Genomic DNA, 19390 nt, shown 5'->3' with positions numbered 1-19390 from the left:
CCCCAGCTCGAGCAAGTCTAGGCACCCTAAAGAAGAGAAAGGGGTAGACTCTTTCACAAGAATCTAACTGCGCTGCACACAATGCATCTCATAACCACTACATGACGTTAAAAGGAGTATCTTGAGGCTTTTCATCTTTGGTAATCGATTACACAACCTTGGTAATCGATTACCAGAGGCTAAACTTGAATTACACAGCCTCAGGACATGAAATATGCAATAATACACTGTGTAATCGATTACACATGCCTGGTAATCGTTTACCAGTGACCCATTCCTCTGTGTAATCGATTACACAGGCTGGTAATCGATTACCAGAGGCTCCCTAAGTTTCCTGACTTCGTTTTCAAGCCTGGTAATCGATTACACCCCTTGGTAATCGATTACCAGAGACCATCTTAGCCTCCTGTCCTCAATTTTAAGCCTTGTAATCGATTACCCACCCTTGGTAATCGATTACCAGAGGCCACAATCCACATATTACACAAAATTCACAGCTGGCCAGCCACCACAAGCCTCCTTGCTTTGTGGTCTTGTTTTCCTTTTATCTGTTGACTGCCAGGAGCTCGCCTGTTTAGGTACATCACAGGTTCTCACTGACCGACTATGCCCGGGTTGGGTCGGGATTGGTCAAGCTTGGTTTTGGGCAATAGCACCCCACCTGACGTCCCCAAGGTCTCCTGACCCCCGCGACATATCTCCAGGTACCACTCTGTGGTCAACAATAAAAGCAGGAAGTTTCACCCTTCAACACTTCCTCATCTCAAGCTTGTAGGATTATGGGGTACCCATCACATGTGGTACTAGGTGGCGGTCGGGCGATGGTGCACAACAAGTTTTCCACATCCACAATGCGCGCATAAACCCACCATCCCCTGTTGCCCACCTCCAACTGAGCTCACGTACTCCCACGTAGCCCATATCCTCGTTTCTCTCAACACCAGGTCCCCATCAATCCTCTCAAGCTTCCACAACATCCAAGCAAAACAACATTCAAACAGCACAAGCTATCACAGCCAAGCAAAAGTAGAGCGAAGGCAGAAAACTCTGCTCAAACACCAACCAAAATCACAGCTTTTCTCACTTAAAGACCACAATAACAATTCCTTCGATCCAATTCGTTAACCGTTGGATCGACTCCAAAATTTTACTGGAAGTCTATAGTGCATAAGCCTACATTGTGACCGTTGGGATCTACTAGCAAACATCAAGAACTCATTCTGTACTACTCTTTCCACAGCCAACCACACACAAGCATTTTCTGCACCAAGCTAAAATCCTGCTGCACCTATTTTGACAGCAAAATTCTGCATAAGTGCAGATTTCGAAAATCACACTTCCCCTCATCCAATCTTGCTCAAATCAAATCCTACAAGTCCCAAATCATGTATCAAACATGTCTAAACCAAAGCCAAGCTTCAAACCACAGCAACACAAAATCTAGGTGTCCAAAACCCCTCAATTCAATGGCTTTTCTAGGTTTGAAAGGTGGAATTTAGAATGAGGTAAATTTGAAGCAAACTCTCACCTCACACAAGTCCATAACATCAATCTAAACTTGCTCAAACTGAATTTACACCAAAAATTCCACCAAACCAAAATTTGACTCTTCAACACCCAATTTTGCCCTAGAAATGGCTCTTGGTTTACTTTGGTCATTTGTTTTTCTCTCTAGCTCAGCCTAACCTTTCTCACATGTCCTAAATGACATTTCAAGCTAGTATTAACTCACTTTAACCTCCATTTACCAAAGAATTCAGACTTAGCCTTCCAACTCTCAAAGTCTCACTCTTTTTCCACTCATAACATCACATTCTCACTTTCTAACCCTAGGTTAGTTCTACCCTTCATCTCTAACAGTTTTCCATCAGCAATTTTTCAGCCTACAACATCACAAACATCATCACAAAACCCTAAAATAGAATGGGTATGTTTAACTCATCCAAACATGGCAATTTCAACAAGTTTTCAGCAAATGTCTTCACAAATAATCATCACACAGCAGAAAACTACCAAAACCACCCATCATATCTCCCAAAACCCCATACCCACGAAATTTAAGAGAGAAAGAAGTCCACCCAAACCTGAAATTTCGAAGTCCCACTCGTAGCCACGCACTTCACGACTCCAAAAATGCTCTCCTTTCACGATATGGGGCAGAAATGGTGGCCAAAGGTTGAAGCTTCAATGGAGAATGAAGAAGAAGAAAGCTACGTGAGAGAGGGAGAGAAAAGGCTTCTGAATTTCTGCTTTGGCTGAGTGAGGAGAGAGAAAAGCTTTTTGGTTTTAAATAAAAAGGGTTTCCCCTTTTTCCATTATTTTATTCAAGCTCTGCCACATGTCCCTATTTGATTGGAGCAAAAAGGGCCCACTTTCTCTTTTTGACTGTGACCCATACTCAGTCACAAAAGTGAGAAAAATCTGACCTTTGAAACGCTACAATCCTGCCTCGGTTTGCGTGCCGTTTCTCTGATTCCAGTTTCTCACGTTTCTCTGCGTCCGTCGGGGCCAGTTTTCAAAAGCAAGCAATATATATATCAAAACGCTCAGAATAAAACCCCGAGCGTGGTTCAGAGGTTGGTTTCGTTAAATTCTAAGTTGCACGCAAAATGATGATTTTTAAACTAATTAATTAAGAATTAACCCATAACCTCTCAGTTATGGATTTCTCTTCCTTAATTAGTCTAACCCGCGTATCTTGCCCCCACTATTCCTACTTCTACCAAGAACATATAGGCATAGACACAAAATAATACTTATATATATAATCATTCAAAATACATCGTTTCCAAAAATTCCGGGTAGAAATTTCCAGGATGTTACAGGAGGCAAGCCATATGGCGGGAAGGCGTGCTTGTTTTGAATTTGTACATCATGGGGTCATCCGTACTTCCTAAATCTTTGCCTACCATATTTGAGGTTGGATGATTCATTTGCTTGAGGCCAGATGGGAGCATCGGGTTCACCTTAGCGATAGCGCTAGTAGCGGCAACTATAACCGCATTGGCTTCCATTATCTTCTTCATGCTCATCATGGCCTCCATCATTGTGGCCATTTGCTCTTTCATGGCCTCCATGTTGGCCTTCATCTTCTCTTACACCTCCTCTGCTTCACCCATTACTCTAGCTCTAGCACGAGTTCGGTAAGGGCGCCGTAAAGCGTGTCCTTTTCTTTTTTATAACAATGATTAAGTTCATTTTATTTTATTTTATTTTATTTTTCAAGGAAAGAATGCAATGAGCAATGCAACCAATGAAAAGCATGGATGTATGCGAATGATGTACAGTTGAAGTATTGCGAATTTTTACGCAGGATATGGGGTTGAATCAATTTAGATTTTCAACATGATCCATGACATCTTTGTCAAGGTGAAACTGGAAGTAACAAGGACATCAACAATCCTAAATATGTTTGGCAGTAGACGAAGCAGTGATGTGACTCGATTCATCTTTTGCCCCAATTTTGCAAGACGTTTACTTCCATATTTCAACTTGACTTGATGAACCTTTTTGTAAAAGCATGAGCTTGGTTCAACCCTATAATCCAAAGAATGGCAATTCTGATCGCCAATACTTCAACAACATCTCATAGGGATGAATGACTCGGGCATACTTTAAGCTATGCATGGAAAATGTAATTATGAAATTGAGATGCCCGAAGAAACACCATTTCCTAGTTAACCATGCATTAGGTACCATGTTCAATTATTTTGTTTGGTTGTTGTGTGTTTTTTTTTTTTTTTTTTAGAAATGGGTTCATGATCCCAACATGGTTGGCTCATGGTGCCTAACACATGCAACTAAGAATGTAGTGTGAAGTTTCACGCTTCCCCTTTTTTGTTTTTGTTTTGTAGAGGAAAACGCAAGGATGAGCAAACATGAAAACAAATGGTATGCAATTTTGCAGATCAAAAAGTTTGTTGAACGCATATGCATGATGATGCCATGACTCATGCAAAATGTGAGGCTGTAATATGATAACAGACAAATGCAGGAACGATATGTTCATTATGATGCCATGAAGAGATGTTTATGTGATGCATGACATGCATGCATTTACGGACACGAGAGCCCGAAAAATTATCTCTTCTTACTTGCGCATTTGGGGGCGCAGTGCCCTATGTGTACAGTTAAGAAGGTGATATGGACCTTCCGGCTTCCCGTGACAAAGGACGAGACCAACATACAATGCATGCTAGAGATAAAATGCGGGAGTGACTTGATTCGCACTGATTTTTGGAGTAAAAACATGGGATAAATTCATCTTATTCAAAAAGTTATAACTAGTCAAGATCTGAGCGACAATACAAACTTCCTAGCGGTTTCTAATCATATGGTCCATTAAGTCTATCATATGCTGACAAATAGCTGAGAAGTCTGTGGATCTCCTCGGGGGCAGAGTAGGTGTCCGCCATTGCTTTGGCCTTGGCTAGTAATCGGGGAAGTTCTTGACTCCTGTTCAAAGTAAGAGCAAATCGGTCCATCCACATTGTTGCCTCTTGGTGCAATGAATCAATTACCCTTTCCCTTGCTTCCCTTTCTGCTGATATCTTGGCGTACTCATCCTCTAGCCTTTGCTCGTGAGTCGCCGCTAGATTTAGCTTCTCTTTGCACCCACATATTCCCTTCAGTCTCGCTTAACTGTTGGGACAAATTTATTTTCGACCTAAGGCAAGCCTTTAGCTCGTCCTTCAAGATCATGCCTTTGACCCGTGATGATTCCTTTCACCTCTTCGGAGCTTGAGCTCACTATTGCTGCCCTATAAAGCCCCTCAAAACTTTGCTTTGGTCGTGTTCTTCCTTTTAGGCCTTCTTGGTTTCTCGTTCCAAGGCTTCAGCGGTGGCCATATTGACGTCCCTTAGTTCATCATACTCTTTTCAAACTTTGATGGCTAGGGACTTGAACTTCTCTTCGACTACCCGGGCTCTTTCAAGCTCTGCCTTTAGGGCTTGTACCTCATCACTTTCTTCCGAAGCTTTAACCTCATCATCTCTCATAGTCTTTAGATTTGGGAGCCAATCCAATCCTTGTGTCCGGACTCTCAGCCACTTATGATAGCCGCCGATGCTCCCATTACTGCTTCCCCTAAGCTCTCTGTCCTTTCTTCACACCGCATCACATGCCTTGTGAACTCCTTAGAGTACCCTCGCATTGGGGTCACTGAAACCCCGTGTGATGAAAGGCGTGATGCTTTCGTCTGATGGCACTCCTCTCATGGGGTAGCCAAGCTGTCTTATGGCGAGGATGGGATTATTATTAATACAACCCCTTGTTCCATCAAGGGAACATTTGGGCATCCTTCGCATGAAGATAGAATCCTGATTCTTCCTTCCTTCTAGCGAGGGAACCAATTAGCAGACGCCCCTCCATGCTAGCCAAGAGTTGGTCCCAATTCGCCTTTCCTTTTTCGACGCACGAGCGGTGACCTTGTAGCGGATAGACGGGCCTACCTTCTTGGAGAAAAAGGTGTGAAACCAGTCACACATAGAGAGCCAGTGCACAACAAACAATTCTTGCGCCGCTCTTTCACATCCCCGGTCGGACGTGTCATACATGGCCAAAATGGCGACGACCGGGCTTTCCTTGCCATGATGAAAGGCGAGGAAAGCGTCAATCGCTGCTAGGTCCACTAACCCTTCCATATTTGGAAAGAGGACACCTCCAAAGATCAAAAGCGCCAAGATGTCAATAAAAGAAGCCCATTGGCCTTGATTTTGCCAAGGCCTTTGCCCTTTCCTTGGTACTCCGACTACTCCATTTCTGTTTTGCTTTACACGGTCCAACTCTTGTGCTGAGATTTTCACTACCTTGGCAACTCTTGTCGTGGAGGGATAGAACCCAGAGAAAAGATATGGCTTCCTTCCTCCCAGTGGGCATCCCAGGATTTCTTCAAACTCTTTCACAGTCGGCACTATCTGGAAGTCCTCAAATGTGAAGCACCTTAGGGGCTGGTCATAATACTGGGAAAGGGATGCAATCGGTTCCATGGAGACTTCTACCCTAGCTAGGTCCCAAATCTTACCGTAGGCTTTGCAGAAGGCTTGCCGTTGAAGTTGACCCATTAATTGTCCCAACTCTCGTAAACTAGTGACCTCTAAGCTCTTGATTTTGACTTCATAGAACCTCTTTTTAAGTGAAGGCTTTTGACTTGATCCCATGTTTTACTAAAGTGAAATAAAATCTAGTGCGAATCAAAACTCCGACATCTATCATGGGTGGAATGGATGAATGCATGAAGAAATGCATATGACACAGATGCAATTTACAAATACGGGAGCCCGAGAAATTGTTTCCTTCTTGGATACAACGTTTGGGCAGCGTGGCACCCAACGTATGTTTTTAAGAAGGCGACACGGACCCTCCGTCGGTTTGCTAAAGTGAGGGGATCAAAGACGAAACCCACGCATGATACATATGTGAAAGGCACAACACGGGGATGTACATAGTACGGCAATATTCACAAACAAATATAAGCAAAAGGGTATATGATACTTATGCATGGCAGTGTGAAAAATGGCACGCAGCGTGTTTGCTCCGTGCCCCTATTTAAAGGGACCTATATGGGAGGGAACTAACTAGGCTTTTAGTAATAACCCCCAACGTAGTCATATCTCTCTTGATGGTTTCCAGAGGTATCATCCCCTTCGAAGAACATACTGCAGCAGTAGGGACTACTAGCAACAATACGTTTTCAAAGAGAAAAACTCTAGATGAGGGTTCACTGTAATCAAGAAAGTCGGAGACCTAGCATGATCACGGATTCACCTCCACTCCTTATGTTCCCACGAACCCAGGTATAGGGCCCTTTTTCAACTCACCGTGTGTGCAAATAGTGTTAGTGTTTGTGTGTATCAAATGAATAAATATTTACCTCAAGCGTACACTTAAAAATGCACAAAAAAAACATCAATGAGTTATATATACAAGAACATAATGAAGGGAAACCCAACAAAGGAGTAAGTCACGGTAAAACATTGCACAAGATTAAATGGCCTAACTCTCTAAAAATAGTCCCCAGTGGAGTCGCCAACTGTCGCAACCTACCCTTCGGCGGGAGGGCGAAGCGTGACTCGCGGGATGCGTGTTCCAAGAAAGGAATACGCGCGGAGTCGCCACCAACGTTTATTTGAGGAAAACGTCGGAAAAACCGGAAAAGACGCGATCTACGAACTTTTAAGTGAAAGGTTCGGGAGTTGTATTTACGCACGGGGAAGGTGTTAGCACCCCACACGTCCGTCACAAGGGACGACAGCCTTTATTCGAATGTGCAAACATGACTTTGATTTTTATGTTCCCTTTTATGTCCTTATATCCTTTATACCCTTTTTATATTTTTCTCTTTTTGTGGTCGACAAGGGTGTTTCCCTTTGCTCCTACGTATTCCTCAATTTGCGATGAGGAAATCAGACCTACGTAGTTCTTTCTTATCAAGTGATTCTCTTTTTACTTAAGAGGTGATCATTTTAAGGCGTTGGACCTTAAAAATGACCCATTTTACTTAGTAAGAAATTGAAATGACAAACTTCAAAAACCTATTTTTGTGGACGAGCTTGACTAGGCGAGTTGATTTTAGCCTTAGTTTCACTTTAGTTATTAGTCAATTCAATTAAGAATGAGAAATCCCAAAGAGAAAATGTCCGATTGATTTTCCGCTTTATTTTACTAAAAGGTATATTTCTTGTTATTATATTATTATTTTACATCTTTTTGATTTCCAACGTGGTTACGGCACGACCGAACGGTCGGAATTCATTTTAACCGAAATTAACGGATAATACAATTCAAACGTTCGGTGGAAATTTATTTTATTTTTAGGTTAAGCGAGAAATGACTTAAATAAAATGGCTTAAGCACGACAAAAGGGGGTATAAAAAGTAAATAAAACGAGAATAAAAATGCACAAAACACAATGTGGACCACTACGGGTACATAGAATGAATCGAAAAGCTTGGTTTGAGGTACTTACCCGTTGAAGATCGAAGAACGATGAAGAACGAATGAAGAACGTCGAAGAACGGTCGAAACCTTTGCGAAATTCTTCACGGAAAACGTTACGGAAACATTTCAGAAGCGCCTCGACTTAGATTTTCTTCACGGAAACAATTTTTCCAAGCAAATTTGAAAGAGAGAGAAGTGCCTAAGGGGCTGAACCCTTTTCCTTCTCACTTCCTCCCCTATTTATAGCAAAATAGGGGAGATGCTTGCCGCCCAGCTCGCCCAGGCGAGCTAGGTTGCTTCCTCCAGAAGCAACAGTCTTCTGGAGGAATCTTCTGGAGGGCCCAAGTGGGCCTGGTTGCTATTTGCACCCCCATTTTTACTAAGCACACCCCCTGCCTTTTTTTGGTGATTCTTTTTTCGTAAAGTTACGGAAACTTACGAATTTCGTAACGATACTTGTTTTCTTTCCGTAATGTTACGGAACCTTGAGGATTACATAATCATTCCCTTTTTGACTTACGGAATGTTACGGAACCTCACTAATTATGCAACGATGCTTCCATTTGATTTCCGGGGTGTCACGGAAACTTACGGATTGTGCATCAATATTTTTTTGTTTTCCGGCATGTCCTGGAATTTCACAAATTGCCTAATGATGGGTGCCAAGCACCTTACAAGGACCAAACAAAGGCCGCATGTCATCAAGCAAAGGTCCCCGGACGAAATTAGGGTATGACATTAGGCTACCAAAAATTCATGGTTTTTCTAGGATTCAAATGCTTAGGTTCTAGGAGAGCATTCATCCATAAAATAACCTTCACCTTTTTCATTCATTCCTACCCCATACTCGCCCTTTATTTAGGCACTTAGCTTCCATTATTTTGCAGCATACGCACTTATTAATTTCATTTGTACTTAAAGTTTTTTTTAACACAATATATACAAAGATATTATGTGTATGTACATAAATAGTGTGTATGCTGTTTACTTTTACCATTTCCATTCTTACCTAGTGCCTCCCCCAAATTTGCGACAAATTTGCTTTGAACCCAGCTTCTATGGATGATGCTCTCCTACAAACTAAAATAAGGTAGCAGAAGATACAACTGAATAAGCTCCATGTTCAATCAATCAATAAATTCATTCAGCTCAAACTAGGTACAAGGGATAATTCATTCAAGCACATGGTCAACTTTTTGGAAAAGTGGCTATCACAATCAAACATGGCCTTCATCATCCTCAAATTCATGCATCCAGTCCATACTTCAGAGATTCACACAAAAATCAGTACTAAATGATAGTCGTTTCTCTCAAAATTTAAAGATCACACTCTCATTGGGATACGGTTAATGCATTCCTTCACAATCAATCTGACAACCAACTAACAGTTTTAGACATACTTCCAATCACATGCTCATTCTCTTCTAATGACTGCAAACTTGATCAAAACAATCATCTAATCATTCCAATCCATTCAATTCATACATTTGCTCAATCAAATCATTTTCAAACACTCATTTCATACCAAACAAGCCACTGCATACAAAGTTCAACCAATTCAGTGTTTAATCATGCTTTTTGTACAAGCAAACAAACAACTACACTACTGAAATTTAAATGCTGAAATTTAAAGAACTGAAACATAAAAGCTAAAATTTAAATGACATAAATCATAAAATAACTGAAAATAAACTAAACTGTTCAGAATGCAAAAATTTAAATGTCCTGCTCCTCCTGTGGCTGATCTTCATTCAAATCCAGTGTTGGAGTTGTTGATGAATCTTTTATAAGTTGCTCAGGCTCCGCAATTGGTGCAACATCCTCAGGTATATGTGCAGGGGCTGGAGATGGCCGTGGAGTCTGATCTGGAGTAGTCTCCTCCTCATCCTCTACTGGTGTTGGTGTTGGTGGCTCCTCAGTATCATGCTCCTGGGCTACAGAGGCTCCACCCCCTCCAGAAGAAGAGGGCTAGTCTCATGGTCAGGCCACCTGAGCCTCAAAGTCCTCCATGCTCATAATGGAGGGCAAGCCCAAGCCCTGAAGGCTCTTCATGATGATGGACTGCCCTCGGTGCAAACTCTGCATCATGGAGTGAAACATCTATAGAGTAAATAAAAAATCTGATGGTCATGCAGATGATGGAGCTGCGAGAACAAATGTGGATGCAGATGGGACAGATGGAATAGGTGTTGGAGCTGAGGAAGGGGGAACCTCAGAAGATGGGGGAGCCTCAGACCTCTTCCCCTTGGCCTTGCTAGGTCCTCTGAAAGTTACTGTTGGATCATCAAGATTCCAACAATTCTTCTTAATATATGCCAAATTAATTATAGGACTTAATTTCTCATGGGTCAAGGAATCAGAGTGGACTCCCCGAGCTTTACATAAAGCAGTGATTAGGGCAGGAAAGCCGAGCCTCGAGGAGTCGTGCTGGGCTATGAGTGTAATCTGACTAGAAATGAAGAATCCAAAGGTAAAGAAATAGAACCTAAGTGGCGCTTAGCTCAGTAAGCTGGGCTTAGCGTCTGAACTACTATGAGGATCTCAGTATACTATTGACGCTTAGCGCACAAGCGCGCTTAGCGTTTGCATCGTTTTGGTTCAGCAACCACCATGAACTCGCTTAGCGTGACATGGTCTGCTTAGCGCAATCATCAGAAATCCTAAAAAATTTAATAGTTGCGATGAGCAGGCTAAACGCAACAGGCATGCTTAGCGCATTCATCGCAATTCCTGGAAATATAAGCAGGGGTTTTCACCCCTTTCAACCACATTGCCCCTAATGGGCTTCTAAACGACCTAAAGTCCCAAAATACCTAACCCTAAAACTAAGTAACTTAACCTAACAGCAATACTAATCACGAAAACCATAAATCAACTATCCTAAGGTTTGAAGCATGAAAAAAAATGAAAAAGGTAGTCAATGAACTTACTTTGATGTGTGCAAAGTATGAGGAAGCAAGGAATGCAATGCAATAGCACTTGAACATAGTGACAATGAAGCAAAGGAAAGGCAGAGGCACAAAAGTTTTAGAAAGAAAACTCAGTGACTGCCTAAGGCAGTGCTTCTATTTTTTAGAAATCACGACAGAAGCGCTTAGCGCAGCTGTGAGTTTAGTGTGACCTCCTGAAGTTTGTTTTTTTTTAAAAAAAAAATCAAGCGCTTAGCCTAGCTCTTCGTGCTAAGCGTAGCTAACAATTCAAGTTCACGAGGCATACCTGGGCTTAGTGCAGCAAAGCACGCTTAGTGATGATGATAGCTCTGATTGGTCCTACAAAATGTGCTTAGCCTACGAAGTTAGGCTTAGCATGCAACCAGGCTTTAACTTACAGAGAGTGATTCAGGCTTAGCGCCACTACATGCGCTAAGCGCACTTCCAATGATTTCAAAATAGAACGATGTTGGCGCTTAGCGCATCCTTTCCCCGCTAAGCCCAGCTTGAAAGCTCAACTTACAAAATGAATCTAGGGCTTAGCGCAGGATGGCGCGCTTAGCGGAGCTATAATAAATTTTCACAGAGAGGAAGTGGCGCTTAGCGAATCATCCATGCTAAGCCCACTGCTTAAGGTGCAACTTACAGTGAAGATGTTGGGCTTAGAGCAGCGATGTGCGCTTAGTTGAACCATTCAGCCAATCAATCATCGGTATTTGCGCTTAGCGCCAGGTTTGCGCTTAGCGGATAAGCAATTTGAAAATTTTTCTAAGTCATTTTCTGATTATCTCTTCACACATAATTTAAAATCCCTTTTTTTCATTACTAAACAAGCTGAAATAAATCACAATCACAAGAAAGATGTCCTAACTACATGCAAGAAATAAAAATGAAGATAGAGAAGGGAAAGAAAAGTTGGGTTGCCTCCCAGTAAGCGCTTCTTTAACGTCACTAGCTTGACACATCATCCTGCTATCCAGGATCCAATAAAGTTCCCACTTCAAGGACCTTCTTCTCAGGACCTTCTTCTCAGGTCTTCTTTCCTAGATTAAAACTGATTTTCTAATCTTCTATGCCCATTCACAACATCTTCTTTCCTATATCTACTACACAGCTTGTAGTAGACATGAATGGGTGGCCAAGAATGAGAGGAATATCAGCATCCACTTCTATGTCTATCACCACAAAATTAGTTGGAAATATAAGGTGTTTCACCTTCACCAAAACATCTTCAATCACTCCATACGATCTTGTGATGGACTGATCAGCTAATTGAAGGGTCATGCATGTAGGCATTATCTTGAGCTCTCCAAATCGCCAACAGATGGAGAGAGGCATTAAGTTGATACTAGCTCCCAAGTTTATGAGAGATTTTCCTACAACAACCTCACCAATGGAACACATTATCGTGACAACTCCAGGATCTTTGTGCTTAGGTGGAAGAATGCGTTGAATCACAACACTACAATTGCCTTCCACCATAATTCTGTCAATATGGATGTACCGGTTCTTCTTTGTCAGCATACCTTTTATAAGTTTGGCATAAAAGGGAATTTGTTGAATTGCTTCTCCAAAGGGCAAAGTAATTTCCAATTTCTTGAAGATATCAAGAAATCTGGCCAAATGTCTTTCTTTCTCTTTCCGGGAAGGTACCAAAGGATAAGGTACTTCCTTGCCTTCATATAGAGTAGTATCCTTCTTCTTTTCAATGTTTGCCTCACTCTTGCCTCTCCTCATCTCATCATCAACAACTTTCTCTTTTTGTTTTTCATTTTTCAACTTTTTTTCTTTTTCTTTTTCTTCTTCTTTTATTCTTTCTTTTTCTTTCTCCTTTATCGGTGTCTCTTCTTCATTATCATCTTCAACCTCCTCATTAATGTCTTCAAGTTCTACAAAATCAGAAACGAGTTCAAGTGCTTGCTTAGGTGCCAGCTGTTGTTTATGTTCCTCCATTTTCTTCTCAGCTTCACTCTCATCCACATGGATTGCCATTCTGCTTCTAGTCATCGTGGCTTTACAGTCCTCCTTAGGATTTTTCTCTATATTAGCTGTAAAACTGCTTGACGATCTATTTGCCAATTGCATTGCAAGTTGTCCCACTTGGACCTCTAGATTCTTTATGGCAGATTTTGTGCTATTCTGGTTGGACATAGAAACCTTCATGAACTGAGCTAGAGTCTCTTCCATCTTCATTGTGCGATCATAGAGACTAGGCCCTTGTTGTTGTGGCCTTATGGATGGTTCACCTTGATCTCTATTGAATTGATTTCCAGGGTGATTCCTTCATTGTCCCTGCTGTTGATTATATTGTTGGCCATGTTGGAATCCAGAAAATCCTCTTGCATTAAAATTGTTTCTAGGATGATTTCTCATGTAATTGACTTCATGAGTGGTTTGTTCTTCAATAAGGATACAACATCCAAATTCATGAGCTCCCCCACAGATGGTACATCCTGCAACCTGCAAAATAGAAGCATGTGAAATATGTGCTGAATGAATTTGAGTTGGCAACTTACTTAGTGTTTCGGTCAATGCCTCAAGTTGCTTAGACAACAACTTATTTTGTGCCAACAATGCATCTTGGGAGGTTAGCTCCAATAAACTCTTTTTAGTAGGAATGTGGGCTTTATCTCTCAAAATAGCAATGTTACTTGCAGCCATATTTTCAATGAGATCCATGGCTTCTTTAGGGGTCTTCAATTTGATTTTCCCACCTGCAAAAGCATCCAATAGCTGCTTGGACTGCGGTCTTAACCCATCAATAAAAATGTTGAGCTGTATCAATTCTGAGAATCCATGAGTGGGAGTCTTTCTTAATAAACCACAAAATCTTTCCAAGGCCTCACTCAATGATTCACTGGGAAATTGGTGAAAAGAAGAGATGGCGGGGTTGCCTTCTGTAGTCTTAGACTCAGGAAAATATTTCTTTAGAAATTTCTCCTCAACTTCATCCCATGTCTTAAGACTGTTACCTTTAAATGAATGAAGCCACCTCTTAGCTTTTCCTGATAAAGAAAATTCAAACAAGCTCAATCGGATTGCATCTTCAGCCACTCCAGCCAACCTAGTAGTATTGCATATTTCTATGTAGGTGGCTAAGTGTGCATATAGGTCTTCATTTGGTAATCCATGAAACAAATTATTTTGAATCAACTAAATCAATGATGGTGGATATGTAATGGTTTGGCCTTGAACTTCTGGTTGTGCAATGCTGGTGAAAAATTGTGGCACATTAGAACTTGAATAATCTTCAGGGTGACTCTTCTTGGCTCTTCAGCCATGATGTGGTCTTCGATAGGATCTAAATGAGAATGTCCTGCAATAGGAAAACTAGAAGATGCCTTAGAAGATTGAGGTTCTTCCTCTGGAATTGCTGGTTCTTCTAAATCCTGCAAAAAATTTCTAATTCTCTCTTGATTACGCCTTCTACAAGTGGCGTTAATCTCTAAATCAATGGGGATCAAATCACCTGCAGTAGATCTTCTTTGCATACAAGAAAATAGAACAGCAGTTATCCAGTTCAAAAGAACAATGAATGTCCTATAACTACTATGTTAGTCAAAAGAATCAATAAATCAATGAAAGCAAAAATAGAGCAATGCTGGAAACTGAACTAAACTCTAGTAACAGCTTAGTTCCTCAGCAATGGCGCCATAAATACTTTGTTGACTCCCCATTGCAGTTAGTTTTTGCTCAGTTATGTTTCAAGAGAATTTCAATGGGGGTTTACCGGAAAGTACATCGGATCGTCAAGTATTTAAAAATTAAAATAGATGAATCTGAGTATCGAACACAGGGAACTAATGTTAGCCTGAGTTAAGTTCAGAAATGAAGCATTGTTGAGAGAATATGTATGATTGATAATTTCAAACAGAATTTAAACTAAACCTTTATGCTAAAAACTATAAAATGCAAGGTAAGTAAAAATGACAGCAGTAGCTAGAAATGTTGGGTCTTTCCAACAAACAAGTTGATGCATATAAATATATTTCTCTAATCAATCATGCTCTTGTGTTCTATGTTGTAGCCTAAATAACTAAACCTCAATCCCTCGTCAGACCGAATCAATTCTAGCTTCGTCCTCAAATCCCTCTTGATGCAATCCTACCCCGCAAGGCCATTGGATAGAAGACTCCAACTAGATTGGGTCAGAGATCCAAGGGAAGGCCCTAGGGTTCTCATGAGCCTTAGGGTAGATTTCGAGCCCATGGGCTAAGTATGAGCCCGCTTATCTTTGTAAATATTAGAATAGGTTTTTCCTTTGTTTGGGCCTTGTATTTTTGGCTATTCTAGTAGTATAGGGTTTTAGCCTTGTATTTCGAGGCATTTTGAGTAGTCTTTGTATTAGGGAATTTTTTGTATTTTCATGTATTTTTTCATAGGGGTGAGCTTAGCTATTATAAGGGGGTGTGTAGCTAAGCTCTAGCTTCTCATCTCAAGGAAGTGAGCTTAGTTATGAGAGGGGTGTGTGTTGCTAAGCTCTAGCTTCTCAAGGAAGTTTTCTCAAAGAAGCTTCTCAAGGAAGTTTTCTCAAGAAAGCTTCTCAAGGAAGGAAGCTACCTAGTCTATAAATAGAAACATGTGTAACACTTGTTGTAACTTTGATGAATGAGAGTCTTGTGAGACATACTTCAAAGTTCCACTTCTCTCCCTCTTTTATTCCTTCAATTTCGTGCTCCCCCCCTCTCTTTCTCTCCCTCATTCTTTTCCTCCATTGAAGCATTCTCTCCAAGCTTCTTATCCAAGGCTCATCTTGGTGGTGAAGCTCCTTCTTCCATGGCTTATTCCTTAGTGGATGGCGCCTCCTCTCACCTCTTCTCCTTTGTCTTCCGCTGCATCTCCACGGTGAAAAATCACCATTGAAGGACCTCATTGAAGCTCAAAGATCAAGCCTCCATAGAAGATCCACAAGCAAGCTTCCATCACCTCTTGTTGGACTAGGCCCAATTTAGACGGCCCTCTTAGGTTTAGACTAACTTAAACTGAGTTTCATCCACAGATCCCTCTTGTAAGACTAAGTTTCGATCCTGCTTCAATCAAGTTCTAAGGCAACAGTACATTTCCTAATGGATGATCACCTAACTATGCATACAAATGGATGATCAAACCAAAAACATACAAACATTAAGCATTGAAGGAAGCATTGAACATAGAAAACATAATCAATTAGATATTAAGTATTTACATCAGCTGTTCATTAGAAATCCCCAATTATGGGTGTTTAGCCAGCCATTAGAAAGAAACCCTAACCTAGGCTTCAATGCACAAGCTGCTCCTCTTGCTACTTCTAGGGCTCTTTTCTCGAAATAGGCACTCTGGAATAGTGTGCACAAGTCTAAGCAAAAGAATGTCAAAAGTGTGTGCCCTAATTCTAAACAAAACAGGCTTTAGCGTGGGTAAGTGGATTTGGGCTTAGCGCCAGTCTTGCGCTGAACCTGGCTGAAGACACCTACTGCGCTTAGCGCATTGATCTCGCGCTTAGCGTGCGGCCTTGATGTTGATGCTCTGCCAGATTCTCCTTCGCGCTAAGCGCGCTTAAGCTGCGCTTAGCGGTGGATGCGCACTTAGCCCAACTGCTACTTTTTGCACTTCAAAACTTAGCCTCTTTTTCACCTGAAAATGCATAGATTTCATCATTAAATCCAATGGAAATGTTCTGGAGATAGCTTTAACCATAAAACAAGATTTATTTACAAGATTACTCCAAAATAACCATAAATTGGGGAACTATACAAGTTTTGGAAAATGATTTTTATAAAGTTAGTCGTATAAGGCAACTAACATATTTCCCCTAGATTCCTTTGAACGGTTTGTACCAACCCCAGTGTATCAACTATATGTCACCCACTTCTCATCTAATGGTTCCTCACCCATCTTGCCTGATGAGAATTATCAATCTTTGAACAAAGATTGCAGGGTACACACAAATAGATGTTAGAGAATGTTTTTCTCCCTGAGTATGGAGTCACACCTCTAACTCCCATCATAACTATCTCTCTAACTCCATCACACCTTCACCACCTATGTTTTTCCATTCCTTTCTTTTTCCCCCTAATGCATGTCAATCCACGTGGAGCTTCCGACCATATCCTCCATCAAGCAACACATACACATAAGAAAGAGGGAAAGGACATTAAGCCTTATTGCACCTTAGGGTCATTATCACTATGACCCCTCCAGTGGACAATTCCACTTCACACACATACTTGTACTAGGCACAACATTATCCAATATCAAATCATACACTACAAATTTTCACACATTTTGCTGAGGTTCAGACATCCCTGAACCCAATCCCAAATGACAAATAATTCCAAAATAATGAAACATCAATAGATCTCACAAATATAATAATGCAATATTCAATGTTGAGGATCACACTCACACGGTCTTCATATTAAGATTACAGTCATAACAACAACGCACATGAAACTATAGTAATAAAACACAAAAACAAAGTTGTCATCAACTTTACTACCCCAGGTCCAAGAAGAATGTTGCTTTTAGTCCCTACCACATACAAGTTATGCGTTTAGTCCTCACTATTCACAAATTATGATTTTAGTTTTTATCATCTAAATGTATACATATAAACTTTCCCTTTCATTCCAAAAACTCAACCTAAACATTTAAAAAAATATTTTCAATAGTTCAACCTTAAACTCGAAATGGACCAAAACTCAACACAAAAGTCCCAAACATAAAAGTTTCATTCTCATTGACCCACAATTCTAAATTTAATGTTGTATACATGTACCCCAACATTTTAAATCATGAGGAACTCATTTTTGAATTCAAAAACATCAAATTATGTACCCAATTGTGAAAGTTCACAAAACAGTCCCTAACTTAGTGTAAAATGCCTTAAAACTGAATATTTTAATTCCCGTTGATGTAGAAATCGGATTTTGACAATCTTTATATGCTTTCCTAAGTTTTCACACATGAGAAATTCAATTTTGAACTCAACTTCTCAATTATGTCCCCCTCATACTCGTTTTCCAAAACTTCCCTCCGCTTAGGGTAATTAGTTCACAAAACTTGTTTTTACAATTCCCATGGCTATAGAAATCCAATTTTCGCAAATCTTATGTGTAACTATAATTTTTAAAATATGGGGAATCCAATTCAGAGGTCCAAAACACTGAAAACGTGCCCAACAATGCAGTTTCAACAAAACAGTGCAGGATTTACAAAAAATGCACAAAACATGATTTATCAATTTCTAGAGCTATACAAACCCAAATGCAACATATCGTATATGTATTCCTAGGTTTTCCTACCCAATGATTCCATTTTTAAGGTCCAATATCATCAATTCCAGTCACAAAATCAGATTACACGGAAACAGAGTGCACATGCCCTAAATAAGGTCAACTCAATTTTAACATTACACTAGCTACACAAATCCAAATGAGTTGTACTTTATATTGAACCCTAGGTTTTGGGAGACCAAAGGAATCCATTTTTAAACTCAAAATTCACAGAAAAAAATGCACACATTTTTTTCAAGAGAGAAGAGAAGATTAGAGGAGGAAAATTGAAGAGAAGATGAAGAAACCTTAAAAATTTGAATGTCACCTCTTTCTCCCTTAAAGCAAGAGAGAAAATAAATTCTCTCTCTTTATGATATTTGGAAAGATTCTTAAAATCTTTTCACAAGTTTTTATAATCTTTTGAAAGAATCAACAAGTTAGAAAGTAGTTCAGGATAAGTTTGTTATGATTCAGATTCCTCAGAGGTTGTAGCAGCGATTAGATATAGGTTGGCTTCCTCCTCTCCTTTATTGGACGAGGTGCCATCCAGGTCCTCCCAGGTGCTCATGAGGCTTTTCTTACCCTTGGAATTGTATTATTCATGCTTTCCCTTGGACTTCTCCAGATCTGGGCACTTAGACTTGAAGTGTTCAGGCTTTTTGCACTCATAGCAATGATGGAGCTTTTATCTTTGTCTTTCTTTTCATTGAACACCTTCTTGGAGAAGTTCTTCTATTTAGATCCACCCTTGTTCTTCCACATCTTTCAGATTTTTCTCGAGATGAAGGCTAGCTCGTCGTCCTCATCAGATTGTCCTTTGAAGTCTTCATTAGAGGAGCTAGCTACACTTGGTGCTTTGGACGGACCTCTTAATGATGGTCTAGACGATTATTCCTTCTTTGTCTTCTAGACACTAAGAGCGAGAGACTTTAACAAGCTTGTACACATGCTAAGGTTTCTCCTTATCTTCAAATCCAAGTGGCTACTTCACATAAACCTCTTCATTTATGAATCCATTCAGAAATGCACTCTTGACATCCATCTGATACAATTTGATGTCTTTGTGTGCTCCATAGGCTATGAGTATTCTAATAGCTTCAAGTCTTGCTACTGGTGCCACGATTTCCTCATAGTCAATCTCTTCCCTTTGATTGTACCCTAGAGAGACCATTATAGCCTTGTTTCTGACCACTTCTGCTTCTTCATTGATCTTGTTTTTGAACATCCACTTGGTTCCAATCACTGACTGGTTCTTAGGAAGGGGA

The sequence above is a fragment of the Glycine max genome, chromosome 7 (assembly GCF_000004515.6).
Source record: "Glycine max cultivar Williams 82 chromosome 7, Glycine_max_v4.0, whole genome shotgun sequence".
Lineage (NCBI taxonomy): Eukaryota > Viridiplantae > Streptophyta > Magnoliopsida > Fabales > Fabaceae > Glycine > Glycine max.
Note: the sequence above shows the minus strand (reverse complement) of the source record.